This window comes from Poromitra crassiceps, assembly GCF_964638095.1.
Source record: "Poromitra crassiceps genome assembly, chromosome: 1".
NCBI classification, from domain to species: domain Eukaryota; kingdom Metazoa; phylum Chordata; class Actinopteri; order Beryciformes; family Melamphaidae; genus Poromitra; species Poromitra crassiceps.
Genome location: NC_139623.1, coordinates 109,302,377 through 109,317,363, shown reverse-complemented (window position 1 = coordinate 109,317,363; position 14,987 = coordinate 109,302,377).

The following is a 14,987-nucleotide window of genomic DNA, read 5'->3' as shown; positions in this document are numbered from 1 at the left end:
TTTCCATTTGCACTGTAGCCTATAATTGTACGTTTTAGTTAATAATTCTCAACAATTACCAGTTTGTCCCTAACTACATGAAACATGATGGATATTTCAGAACTGTTATATTTATATAGCATTTATTGTCTTTTATTTCCAGAAACTGTAAACCACTGTACCGTCGGTGACTGCCTTTACCACAAGTAAACGTGTTGAACCCCACCTGGTGTCCCAAGTGCTTTCTGGCAGGAGCCCTGTAGCGGCCAATTCGTTTATCCAGCTATTCAGGGTTAAAACCCAACAATAACTTTAAGCTATTAAAGTGATACTGAACTCTCGACTTGTTCTGACTTGACTTTGTGTTATACATTTAGGTAATATATTGTAATTGTGATATATATTGGTAATATATTTAGACTTGTGTCTTGACATTAATGACATGGACTTGACTTGGTAATACATTTAGACTTGGGGGTTGACTTGAGACTGACTTGGGACTCGAGCAAAGTTGACATGGTCACATCTAAGCTCAAATCCAAAGCAATAACTCTGAAAACCACCAGCAAATTTATGCCAGCAAAATTGGTTTTAACTGTGCACATATATCTGCTGATACTCCTGGACACATCTTCAGTGATGTTCCTGGAATCATTGGGTCTTTCAACATTATACACCCTCTTCCAGGTGACCCAGCTTAGGCTGATCAGACCCAAGCTTGTGTCCAGATGGCAAACTTGCTACTCTGCCCCCATGGCTCTCCCCTCTTGAGCCATAGCCACCTTGAGGTTCTCTCTGCCGCATCGGTTGTACTGAGGATGGCTCGTCTCCTCCTCTCTCCCTCAATGCCCAATGAGCTAAAGGCTCTGTATACAGATCGGGCTGCAAACCCCCTGCACCCGACCTCTACTGGCAAGCATCTTGCTCTCCAGCCACCTTGCCGACACTCTCTGACCAGACTGTCATACTTTGTGAGCTTCCTCTCAAATGCTTCTTCCAGGCGGTCCTCCCATGGTACTGTCAACTCCAGGAGCACGACTTGCTTTGATAAATCCGACACCAGAACCACATCAGGTCTTAAGGTGGTGGTCGCAATGTGCTGTGGGAACTTGAGTTGCTTCTCAAGGTCTACCATCAGCTGCCAGTCCACTGCAGAAGCCAGTGTTCCTGTTTATGTTCTCGCAGAAGGTCTTGGCTGCTCCCCAGCTCTGATGAAGGTGATGGCTTCTTTTTTGTCTTCTTGCCCACTCGATTCAAGCGCTGATGGATTCTGCAATGGTCTTCAAAACCCCGTCATGCCTCCATCTGTACCGGCCCTTTCCCAGTGCCTTGGTGCAGCAGCTTAGGATGTGCTTGAGGGTTCCACGCTTTGAGCAAAGTGGACAGGCCGGTGTCTCTGCCTTGCCCCATATGTGGAGGTTTAATGGGCTGTGAAGCACATCATAGACCGCCTGGATGAGAAACCAAATCCGATGGGGCTCAGCCCTCCACAGCTCAGCCCAGGTCACTTTCCGCTCCATGGCAGTGTCCCATCTGGTCCATGCTCCCTGTTGGCTCATCGCCACTGTTCTGCAGGTCCTTTACTCCTCCACTGCTGTTCTCACCTCCTCCTGGACTAGGCATCGCTTTTCCTTCCCTTCAGCGATGTCAATGTGGGGGTTTGGAAAAGATCCCAGTCCAGCTCTGCCTCACGTCACCGCTCCCACCAGCCTTTTGTGACGGAGCCGTGACTCTGCCTGCAGAACAGCTTCCTCTGCTCTCCACTTCCTCCCAGTCCTTACCTGAATTCCAGCTTTGGCCACCTTTGGATCTCTTGCTTCATGGTACAGCAACACTTCCCTGGCCCTGGCCCTCGTCACCTTGAATTCCTCTTCCAAGGATCTGATGGGTAGTTGCAGCTTGTTGCTTCCCTGGTAGTCCACAATGGTCAATGGATTTCAGCCAGACATCCAGCTCGTTGCAGGTAGCTTGGATGGATGCTGTGTCCCTCAAGGAGCTGTCAAACACTTTGTCGAGGCTTTTTACTGGCTTCTCCGTGATGGTTGGGATGGTTGTACCTGCAACAATGAACTGGAACATGTCCTCTACCTTGCCTCTTCTCAGCACCATGGATTGTGACTTGGCTGGCTTGAAGTTCATCCGGGCCCACTCCATCAGCTTCTCGAGCCCTTGCAGAATCCACCTGCAGCCTGGGACTGACTCTGTTGTAACGGTCAGGTCATCCATAAATGCCCTGATGGGTGGTTGGCGGTGGGCAGATTTTGTCTTGGGCCCTCTGCATTCTGGCTCAGCTGACTTTGTGAGCATGTTCATTGCCAGGGCGAACAGGATCACTGAGATGGTACACCCTGTGATTATTCCCACCTCGATCTAATGTCAGTTTGATGTGACTGCTCCAGAGGAGACTCTCAGCCTGAAGTTGTTATAGTAGTCAGCTATGAGGTCTCTGACTCTGCTGGGCACATGGTGTTTGACCAGTGTGAGCTGCACTAACCATATGCATTCGCTAAGTCCAGCCACAGCACTGACAGGTTACCCATGTTCTCCCTGGCCTCCAAAGATGAGCTGTGTGACCACTCCTGTGTGTTCCAAACACCCTGAGATGCCTGTGATGCCACCCTTCTGGACCGATGAATCGATGTTGTTCTTTAGGAAGAAGCTACAGAGATGTCTGGAAATGACACTGAAGAATATCTTGGCTTCCGCATTCAGCAGGGAGATGATGCATAATTGGTCAATCCGCTTGGAGTTCTCCTCTTTAGGGATCCAAACACCTTCGGCAGCTCTCCACTGGTGTGGGATATTGCCCCTTCTCCAGATTACCCACAGGATCTTCCACAAGCGCACCAGGAGTTTTGGACAGTTCTTATGCACCTTGTATGAGGTGCTGTTTGGCCCTGGCGCAGAACTCGCTCTTGCTCTCTGTACGACCTCCCAAACTTCGCTCAGCTGCAGCTCTGATGTATCAAACTGCATGCTTGGTTCGGGGGGGTTGATCAGGGTCCTGCACTCTCCCAACTCCTGCTCTCATGCTGGATCACTCTATGTCTGCTTCATGTGGTGGTCTATCTCTTCCTGCGAGCATGCCAGCCTGCCACTGCATTTTTGTCCCAATAGCTCTTTGGTGAATTTGTAAGGATTGGCTGTTTACGGGCTCTCTCACGGCGGCGCCCCCGATGCCACTCCGCTCGACGTAGCCCCATGATCTTCTTCCTCAAGATGCCTGTCAGCTGAGCCAGTCCTGCGTGCTTCTCCTCCCCTGCTTGCTTGTACTGGCGCCTTAAGGTCTTTAACTCCTGTCGGATGTTGGATGTGGATCTTCACCTCCCTCTTGTTCTTTGAGTAATGTCCTCTCTCGGCCTTCCCTTCCTCTTTTCCAAATCTTTCCAAGGCGAGGCTCACAGTGATTGCAGTCATAGTTTGGAGCTTCCTGTCGACGTCTTCCCCTGCAATCGTCTCCAGAATCTGATCTACGTCGTTGTCTAGCTGGTTCCATAGAGATGCCTTGTTAGCTGCTGGTCACTTGATCCTCTTCCTATCTGACTGGATGCTATGGGGAGTTATTTGCGGCACTTGGAGGTTCCGGGCACAGACTCCCGCCCTGGCTCCTCCTGCGTCTCACCAGGTTGCTTGCCTTTGCGTTGTGCCGCTCCTACTCTCACCAAGCACTTCATCTTTGACTGGTGGATCTTTAGGCCCCGCTCATTCTTACAGATCTTGCCACATGCACACTGATTGCTTGTTGTCGTTTGTCCATTGCCTTGGTCAAGTAACGTGTCATCCGTCTGACTGGGGTGCTCATTCTCCCTCCCTCTCGGGCACCCCTGGGGGTATTTCTCCTTTAGGTTCATCGTAGCTTGATATGGGAGTCCTCCTCACGGTGGACACAGATTGGGTTGCCAGCCCTTTCTGCCCCGGTTGCCGTCTCTCCGAGCTGTCACTGTCTCTCCAGTCGTCAGCATGCTATTCTTGGTAGTCAACCAGTCTTTCCTGGTCGTCACTGTCTAGGTCAGGCTGCAGCTGTGCAGATATATCTGCTGATACTCCTGGACACATCTTCAGTGATGTTCCTGGAATCATTGGGTGTTTCAACATCATACACCCTCTTCCAGGTGACCCAGCTTAGGCTGATCAGACCCAAGCTTGTGTCCAGATGGCAAACTTGCTACTCTGCCCCCATGGCTCTCCTCTCTTGAGGCATAGCCACCTTGAGGTTCTCTCTGCCGCATCGGTTGTACTGCGGTCTGCGGATGGCTCATCTCCTCCTCTCTCCCTCAATGCCCAATGAGCTAAAGGCTCTGTATAGAGATCTGGCTGCAAACCCCCTGCACCCGACCTCTACTGCTAAGCATCTTGCTCTCCAGCCACCTTGCCGACACTCGGACCAGACTGTCATACTTTGTGAGCTTCCTCTCAAATGCTTCTTCCAGGCGCTCCTCCCATGGTACTGTAAGATTTAAAAATGTACGGTAAGATTTAAAAATCTTTAAAAGTGATAGTTTACCTGCCAAAGTTGCAAATAGTTTGAACAGATGATGAATTTGTAATAAAAAAAATTTTACGACACTCTTCTTTCCCTCAGGGTGATCTCGGCCCAGTTGGACCCACAGGCCCCAGAGGGGCTCCAGGTATAGGAATAATTGGACCGAAGGTAAGAGAAACAGAAACCATCATAAGCTACTAATGGAGACAGGTGTGCACTTCATACCGCAGCTGATAGTCTGTCTGATTATGTTCTAAATTGTTCTGCACAATTTCCTGGTGGAGTGCTGCTGGCCTGTCAGTCAAACATCTGTCGGCTTGAAGCAGCGCGGCTTCCTCCCTGTCAGTCACGGAGGCATCAGACAGGCTGCTGTCGTTGGATGGTTGGTTTGGTTTCCACACCAAGATACAATCATTTGACATTCATGAAGAAGAATTGTGATGAATCGCAGACTGTTCCATGTTTAACAAGCAGATCAACCATTTTTGCTGAGAATCTATTGGAGACCTGCATTACATTTGCTGATTTGTCCTGGTCTCTGATGCTTAGTTAGTAGATAGTAGCGTCTAAGTGATGGTGTTTTCACATATAGTCCTTTTTAAACTAACCAAACTCCTCAGACTCAGCATTTATTGGACGTTTTACTACAGTATCTAAACCATACAATTTTCTACCAATATTGCAGGGGTCAGCAACTTATAGCATGGGTGCCACCTCTGGCACGCGAAGGCTTAACCACTGGCACGGCAGCGCACAGCAGCAATAAGTGCGCAATTGAGATTTTTTGTAGAAATGTTGAAGTACCCTGTCAAATTACCTACTTCACAGCCATTTGCAATTGCGCTGCATGTTATTTAGGATATTTACGGTAGTGACTCACTCTCTGCCTTTGATTGGTTGCCTTCCATGGCAGCAGCAGAGCAGTAAGATGCCACTCTCTTACTAGATTGCTCTGCCGGCAGCAGAAAACAGATGAAAAATGCCAGCGAGCAAGACAGAGAAGGACCGTGCTGTGTACACTTCAATGTCCTGATTTTGGAAGGAATAACGCTAAATTTTGATGTGTGGGTCATTAATCTTGGTGTGGCACACTGATTGACAAGCAAAATTGAAAATGGCACTTCATATCAAAAAGGTTGCTGACCCCTCCAATATTGTATTCAAAATCAAGACACAGGGTGAGAGCAAATATGAAATATCCCGCTCTCTGTGTTACTGTATGAACAGGGGAACCAGGGTTTCCCAGGTGATTCTGGACCGCCGGGGAAGAGAGGCGTGGGAGAGCCAGGACCCAAAGTAAGTACCACTGCTGCACTACTGAACTATCACTCTATATCTCCCATTGATTTGAATAGAGCACCGCAGGAATGAATCCGGAAGTAGCGCTTGGGTTCGTCAGGGGAAAAGTGAATAGGGTTTTAGAATGGGGATTTCACTTAAATGCATAAAGTAAAAGTTTAGACCCTAACCCTAAGATTAGAGAAACGTGGCAGGGGGAACTTGGCATTGAATTATCTGATATTATATGGGATAGGAGTCTGTGATACAACTCTGCTCAGTTAATAGTAGACACCAACTGATCCAATTTAAGGTCACTCACCGTCTTCACTATTCTAACCATAAGTTGCACAGGATCTATCCGTCTGTCTCACCACTATGTGTCAGGTGTCGCGTGTCAGAGAGCACCCTGTCTCACACATTCTGGTCCTGCTCTTCACTGACCGGATTTTAGGCCAGGGTATTTGACTGGTACTCTAAGGCCTGCTAAATAAAGTATCTTGTTAAACCTACCGACCGGTCTCTCAAGATTGACGTGAGGTTTCAACCAAATTTCAATCAGGAAGGCCGCCATATTCACATTACCTGATCAGCCCGTGACGTCAGTCAAGCCCAAGCGTGACGTCAGTCATGACGTCAATTGATCCCGTCCAGTATGACGTCAGTTGTGACGTCAGTCATCACGTCAGTCGTCACCAGTCCATCCTAGTACATATACTGTAGCAAGGGTCCTACATCACCCCCCCCACCTCATCATAGCAGCAGTTGGCATCACTGCTGCCTATTACCCCCAGACAGGCGCGGACTGCATAATTGGGCACGTCGGGTAAATGCCCGGTGGCCTGGCAAAAAAATAATAATTGGTGCCCGCAGTCAGGCCACTCACTGAACAGCAGGCCAGGCGCTGCCTACTGGTTTACTAGTGGTTTTACTACTTTATTCAGGGTTAAAGTGGGTGCATCTCATTGTAAAATTGGACTCGGCCCAAATTGGGCTTCAAACGGCCCAAATCTGGCTTCAAACGACCCAAATTGGGCTTCAAACGGCCCAAATCTGGCTTCAAACGGCCCAAATTGGGCTCCAAACGGCCCAAATTTACGCGCGTCGGCCCGTATCAGCCTGGCCTGCTTGGTATCTAATGCCCAGCCTGAATTATGATCCCAGTCCGCCCCTGCCCCCAGAGCAGAGGGGGGGGGGGGGGGATTCTCTATCCTAGCTCATACAGAAGCCCTCCTCTCACCTCAAGAGGAGTGCCATCTTACAATGGAGTCATATCCTAGCTCATACAGAAGCCCTCCTCTTGCCTCAAGAGGAGCGCCATCTTACCATGGAGTCATACGCCAAAGTATTTGCCATGCATGCCATTTGCTAAATAAAGTATCTTGTTAAACCTACCGACCGGTCTCTCATGATGTATAAATGTGTATATATATATATATATATATATATATATATATATGGTATGGTATGGTATACCCTGAAACTTGGCCGAGAAGTCATCTGCCAAAAGATTGTCACTGAATACGGTAGATTTGGATCATTCAAAATATCTGCTGAGTGCAACGAAGTGGGTGAAATGTACACTCCGGAGCTCTGGCCAGAGGGGGCACACGTTCGGCAGTTCTATGAGCCGCGCAGGGCAGGAGCTGTCGGGGCAAACACAGCACTCACCAGTTAAGATAATGACTATGCGTATTGTCTCATACAATTGTCGTGGCCTGCGTATGGGCCAGTGCGCAGGGGATAAAGCTTGCCGCATTGTTGTAGACAATCTTTTAGCCAATTGTGATATATTATGTTTGCAAGAGACCTTTTCCGCCAAACAGGACTTGGAAAAATTAAATTGTCTCAATGATAACTTCCACGGTGCGGGAGAATCTACAACTGATCTCAGCCTGGGGATTGTTAGAGGGAGAATACCTGGGGGTGTTGCAATTCTCTGGAACAAGCAGCTTGACTCATTCATAGATGTGATAAGGCTTGGCGTGGATTGGTCTATTGCAATACACTTTGTCCATGATGACAAGGAATTTGTTATCCTTAATGTATGTTGTGTTGTCATTCAATCAAGAAGCAGTATTATTTAACGTGCTTTATTTCAGTCATGCTCAGTGTCCATTCTATTCTACGTCATCATTCCCCGTCTCTCTATCCTGGTCTAATCCCGTCATTCTACTCTCGCGATATCATCCACTATACTACATCTTCCTTCCCCTTGTTAGAATTAAAGTTATCCTTATTTTAACTTCAGTAAAACATAAACACTTTTTTTCTTAGCATGTCTTTTAACAGTTTTACCATTAACACCCAGCTTATTTCAACCACGTTTCAAATCAATCTGTGCTAGCCTTCTTTAGAGAACATTGGCAGTCCTCAGCCCGAGTAGCGCTGGTCTTCAGCAGCTCCTTGCAATATGCACCGAGTATGGCTTGGAAAATGATATAAAATACAATGCCAGCAAGAGTGTCATATTAATCAGTAGAACCAAAGAGGACAAGCATCAGATATTTCCTGATTTTAAGTTGTCCAATAATGATCTCTGTGTAAACAGTAAGGTAAAGTATCTTGGACATATTATCACTGAACACATGACTGATGATGATGATATTTATAGACAGTGCCGCCGAATGTATGCACAAGCAAACACCCTGGCACGTAAGTTCAGTATGTGTTCATATGTAAAGGTGACTTTGTTCAGAGCCTATTGTACTCCGCTTTACACTGCCCACTTGTGGTCAAGTTAAAAAAAAGCAAGCCTGCAGAAACTACAAGTGGCATATAATGATGCAATGAGGATGATTCTCAAGAGACCTCGATGGTGCAGTGCGAGTGAGATGTTTGTTACTGCACGAGTTAACACATTTCAGGCAGTACTGAGGAATCTCATGTACAAATTTATGTGTAGACTGGATGTGTCTGGAAACAGCGTCATTGTGGCTCTCACTAACCCAGGGAAGAGCTGCACTCGCTACACGTCCAGTCTCAGGGCACACTGGCATAAAAGCCTGTATATGAATTTATTTTAATGTTTTTTTATTTGACCAGTTTTTTTAAACGAAATGTATATTTTTTATATGTTATTTGTGTGTATCTATGTATTTATGTATGTTTTTTTTATGGACCATGAGTCAGTAATAAAGCTATCAATCAATCAATATGGTAAATGGACTGCATTTATATAGCGCTTTTATCCAAAGCGCTTTACAATGTGCCTACATTCAGCCATTCACACACCGAAGGCGGCAAGCTGCCATGCAGCGTGCTGGCACAGCCATCGGGAGCAGTTCGGGGTTCAGTGTCTTGCCCAAGGACACTTCGACATGCAGACTGGAGGAGCCGGGGATCGAACCACCAACCTTCTGATGAGTGGATGACCCGCTCTACCTCCTGAGCCACAGCCACCCCATATATATATATATCTATGTACATACATTTTTCTTTTTGTAAAAAAAAAAAAGTAATATCGGAGTGTGTGTGTTTCTATGTTTTGTTTTGTTTTAGTTTGTTTTGTTTTTGCTTTGTTTTTTGTTTTCTGTTTTCTGTTTTTTGTGTGTGTTGGTGTTAAGGAAGGGAGAAAGGAGAGCTGAGGCCTGTACCAAGATTAGTAGTTTAGCGAGGTAACTTCAGGTTTAACCCTAGGTTTGCCGTACCACAACGCTAGTTAACTTCTTACCGAGATAGATCACCATAGCAACTTATGCTCTACGGCTAACCTGCTTTGTAGCAGGTTAAGTTCAGAGGATAAGATCAAAACCCATGAAAGACCCACCTGCTTACAGTACCAATCAGCTCTCTGGAAACAGCGAGTCGCCATTCATATGGTCCCCATATGAAAAATACATTACATTCAAATTAAAAATAAAAATAAAAAAAAGGAAAAAGAAAAAACTAGGACGACGGCAACGTGGACTTATGCCTCCGCCGTTAGTTTATTCTTGAGTCCAAATCGACATTTGAGGCAAATTGGAAGGCGCTCCTGAGATGTTGCGTTACAGAGCTTGGAAATTGGGACCTTGAACTTTGACCACCAAAATGTAATCAGTTCATCCTTGAGTCCAAGTGGACGTTTGAGGCAAATTCGAAGAAATTCCATCAAGACATTCCTGAGATATCGCGTTAACAAGCTTGAAAATGGCATTCGAGAGGTCACAGTGACCTTGGCCTTTGACCTTTGATCACCAAAATGAAATCAGTTCATCCTTGCGTCCAAGTTGAGCCAAAGCAGAAGAAATTCCATCAAGCCGTTCTTGAGATATTGCGTTAACCAACTTGGGAATGGCGTTTGTGAGGTCACAGTGACCTTGAAGTTTGACCACCAAAATGTAATCAGTTCATCCTTGAGGTCAAGTTAATGTTTGAGGCAAATTTTATTAAATTCCGTCAAGGCATTCCTGAGATATGGCGTTAACAAGCTTCAAAATGGAGTTGGAGAGGTCACAGTGACCTTGACCTTTGACCTTTGACCACCAAAATCGAATCAGTTCATCGTTGAGCCTAAGTGGATGTTTAAGGCAAATTTGATGAAATTCCGTCAAGGCGTTCCTCAGATATCACGTTAACAAGCTTGAAAATGGCATTCGAGAGGTCACAGTGACCTTGACCTTTGACCACCAAAATCTAATCAGATCATCCTTGAGCCTAAGTGGATGTTTAAGGCAAATTTGATTAAATTCCGTCAAGGCGTTCCTCAGATATCGCGTTAACGAACATCGTACGGACGGACATACGTACGGACGGACAACCCGGATCCATAATGCCTCCGGCCTATCGCCGGCGGCGGAGGCATAAAAACATGGCTCCTGTTCATCATCATCATCATCAACCTTTATTTAAACAGGCAAGTTAATTAAGAACAAATTCTTATTTTCAATAACGGCCTGTTGAATTAATCGAGGACTGAAGCCTTGCACTTGTTGCAGGCTACATTTAAATTAAGCCCTACTTACCACTTTGGAATTTTTATATATTCATTTTTGTGCTCTCAAGTAGGCTAGATACGTTGTTTGACCCCACCAATCGATTGCAGCTGAAGGGTAATTGGAGAAATATCACTAAACCGGCATAAAAAGGTTACATAAACGTCTCCAAGGCGCACGGTGCCGTGTGCGCAACGGAGCTGAGGCTGACGTTGGGTTGGACATGGTCATACATGCCAGAATAGCCTACTACTATCTAAGCAATTTAATATGGGATCGCCTGCACACAGATTATTCATATCTAGGCTACTCCTGCATTTTGCAGCTGCAACTGTGTTGCTTTTGGCCTGTATGATGTGATTGAATTTCATATTATTTCCAGCATAGTCCTTGTATGATAGATGTTTTTGTTTTCTTGTGTTCAGACATAGGTTTATAGATGTTATTTATTTACCTTGACAGTTTCGACGAGTCAACTCTCGTCTTCTTCAGAAGATTGTATGAAATATGGAGATATGCGACTCTGCTGCCAATAGCCTATATGTGACCACAAAATAGCTTATTTTTTATAAATGAAATGTATGCCCGCACGTACCTTGTCGATTCAGTTCAGCAGCCTTTTTTAATTTTATTATCATTATTTTTTTTATTGATAACCTTTTCACTCGCAAAAAAGACATGCAGGTTTTATTGAGTTTATTGAGAGGGTGAATTGAGCTGCTGTAGATAGCCTACGTGGAGGCAGAAACCGCTCTTCAAAGAAATTACTGATGTGAATAAAAGTGGTAACTTTAGACAGGGAACAGACTAATAATATCCAACGCGGATTTTGATTCTGACCTACATAGTAAAGCTTCACGATTTGCGGTTTGAATGAAATAGGCGTGTCTGGCGCTGTAGAAGCTGGAGCAGTCCATATTGCATTGTGATTGGCTAGTTGTTAAAAACCACGCCTCTTTTGCGGGCACAAGCTCCTGTGCATGGGCAATTTCATGTGCATGCTCTCTCACCTTGATTAGAAAAACCTGGATCCACTTAACGAGTTGATAACTACTTTCGTGGTATGACTTAACTAGAATCCAGCTAGATGGCAATTATCTGGGTATGCCAAACCAGATCAAGGGACAGATCCTGGATCTTCTTATACAGTACAACAATCATGGTACAGCCCTCTGTACATTCCAAATTGCATGTTATCGTTGTTGTTCTTGTAGAAAAATTAAAATATGATTGCTTTACTGTTTACCAATGCACAACTGTACCTTGATTTGCAATAAAAAATATTCTAAAGAAAACCCCCCAAAACACAGACCTTATTTGATGCATTGATTTAAGTGAAATCCACATTTTCCCCCGACGAACTAACATGTTGGCGATTTCTGGTTAAGCCTACAAAAATACATCATCCCTGTGGTACTCTATACGAGGGATCAGCCGAGCAGCATTTTGGTAAACAAACCGCGTCACTGGGTGGCAACCAAGCCCCCAGGAATAGCGCTGGGCTGTGAAGCCATTTGAACATGGTGGCGAAGCTCTGTATTGCAAGTCACGTGACGCCATGCAGCCCAGAAAGGAAAATTCCCATCCACTTGCATGGGCAGCTGTTAAACCCAGGGGAATTTTTTCCGGGTGTCACTCAAAGTATAAAACGACTCTTTTAATTATCAAAAAAAAAATGGGGCCACTAAGAGCCGTATACGGGTGTATTTTCTTCTTTTAATACATCCATGGGTGGGAGGGGTGGGAGACGTCATGGAATACGTCATGGCACACATGTGCACTTCGCCTTGGGCCGCATGGTCAGGAAGTAAAACCAGGAAGAAAACCCCCCCATGATGACTTCATGCGCCAGTGAGCAGCCTCCGTCCGAATGCATGGGTGGGCGTGGCTCATCCCCTATCCAGTTCTTTTAATACATCCATGGTGGCAACGGCAATGGAACCCTATGGAACCTGAGTTTGAGCGTCTGACTCTAGCCGACTGTCCGTGTTTACAATAAAAAACTGCGACAGTTGACACAACTTTAACACGACATGCATATATTATACATCAAACTCTTGAGCTAATTCTGCTCTCACTCAGAATGTCAAAATATAAGTGATGTGATGTACCGGTATACTTTTTGAGATATTAACGTTTGTTTGGCACAACTCATACTAGTTAACTGCCGCGGGGTTACGCATTTTTGGGTGGCAGTGACGTCACGCTGATTCGTCCTATAGTAAATGATCATCTGCTGAAATAAAAAGCAGTTATCTAATATGTATTGTTAATTCTAATTCAATTCCGGTAATGTTTTCTGTAGTTTTTATTCCAATTTCTCAGTTGAATTGGAATTCATTCATTCATTCATGATTTCACTGCAACTCTGTTCACTTCCTGACCACAGGGGGACCCGGGGACAGAGGGGTTACCAGGTATTCCAGGGCTCTCAGGAGAGGATGGAGCCCCAGGACAAAAGGTAATGTAATGGTAGACAACAGTTATCTCTGGGTTTTGTGTGTGACAACATTAGTGTCTTTTTGGCTGCTGTTTCACTGACTGTGTCCACATGATGGCAGGGTAACATCGGGCTGCCGGGGGACAAGGGGCCTGATGGGGCTCCTGGGAAAGGTATCCCGGGAGAGAAGGTATTGGAACCATGTCTTACACTCAAACTGTATACTGTAACGTCTTCGGAAAAACATATAAATCCATTTTGAGTTGTCAGATGAGATCATATTCGGGTAATATTTTTATCTGAGATTTTTATCTAAACGCTGTAGGTTGCAGTCATGAATCTCCTTAGTTAAAATTGGCTAAGTGGGTGGCGGTGTGGTGGCGGTGTGTCACGATTGTGATGTCATGTCATCAGTTATTCACTTGAGCAATTGTGATGTCATCAGTGATGTCACTCGAGCAATTCTGATGTCATTAGTGATGTCACTCGAGCAATTCTGATGTCATCAGTGATGTAATAAATCCTTCCTGGTATGAGCCAATGGCGCACAGTTGCATGATGGCGTCTAGGTGGGTCGACGGTGTCTGTCAGTCCAGAGTCTCCACCCTAGGAATTGAGCGCGCACTGCGCACGAGATTCCTAGTAGTTTAAACCTGCACATGTGGTCTACTTTCTAAACTGTCTTTAGTCTCTAAATAGTTAGGATTGACTATACAACTGTTGTTGTATTTTCAGAAAAATTCAAAACACACAAACATGACTCTAAAGCAAAAGACTTGTCACTGCACACTCAAGACACAAACATTGTTTGCCTGAAGACTTCTTCATAAGTTATCGTGTTATTTCAACAGTCTTGTGTCATTTTACCAGGGAGACCGAGGGGACCGAGGCTCTAGAGGCCAGCCAGGTGCCGTTGGACCTGTGGGGCCGATGGGGCCCAAGGTACGTATACGCATGCTGTGAAGGGCTTTAATCCTAAAATTATATAGCAATGTAGGAAAAATTATTACCCAATAATAAACTAATAAAGTAAAATAATATTTTGTTCTCTGAAATGTCAACATTCTACAAGTAAAGATCTTGAGAACGCTTAAAAATGGGTGAAACAAACAACATGATGATGACCCAGTGGTGAGTGAGGTCGTCGTACCCACAGGGCCCGGGGTTCGATCCCTTTTGTGGCCGTAACCGCTGAAGCAGGATACTTAACCCCAATCAGTAGTATAGTATATTTAAGCAATATAGCATGAGAGCCAGTGTGTTGTGGCAAATATATCCCGCTGTTCAGCTGTTATCCCACTCGGCCTGCGGCCTCGTGGGATAACAGCTGAACAGCGGGATATATGCCACAACACACGCTGCTCGAGTGCTATATTGCTTTTATAAAACGGTTTCCAAGTATGATAATATAATAATAATAATAGGCTAATACTATAAGTCCGACTGGCATGTCATTCTGATAGAGTCAGTTGAAACACTACTGTAAGGCGGGACCGCAAGAACGTGCGGGTGATTTGATTGGATCGTTCTGGAGACTGAAGTTGACATTGGCCAATCCTGGCGCTTGCTGAGAAGCTGAGAGCTTTCTGGAAAGCCCGACACGCAGCTCGAGCGCAGCGCTTCATTCTCAGCGCTGGCTGAGAAGCTGAGAGCTTTTCTGCAAAGCCCGACACCAACTAACGTTACGGGGTTAAATGCGGGGTTAACAGCCTTTTTTTTGCAAAGAAGACATTAGTCCGCGTCTATTCTTGTACAAAACATAATTTTCTGCGAAGTATTAGTAAAGTTATAAGCGAAGATCGATTCACAAGGATCTGACAGCTGTCTCCGCCATTTGTTTTTTCTACATTGTCATTTGAGGTAACCAAAGCCTTTTAGTAAGAGAGTTGCC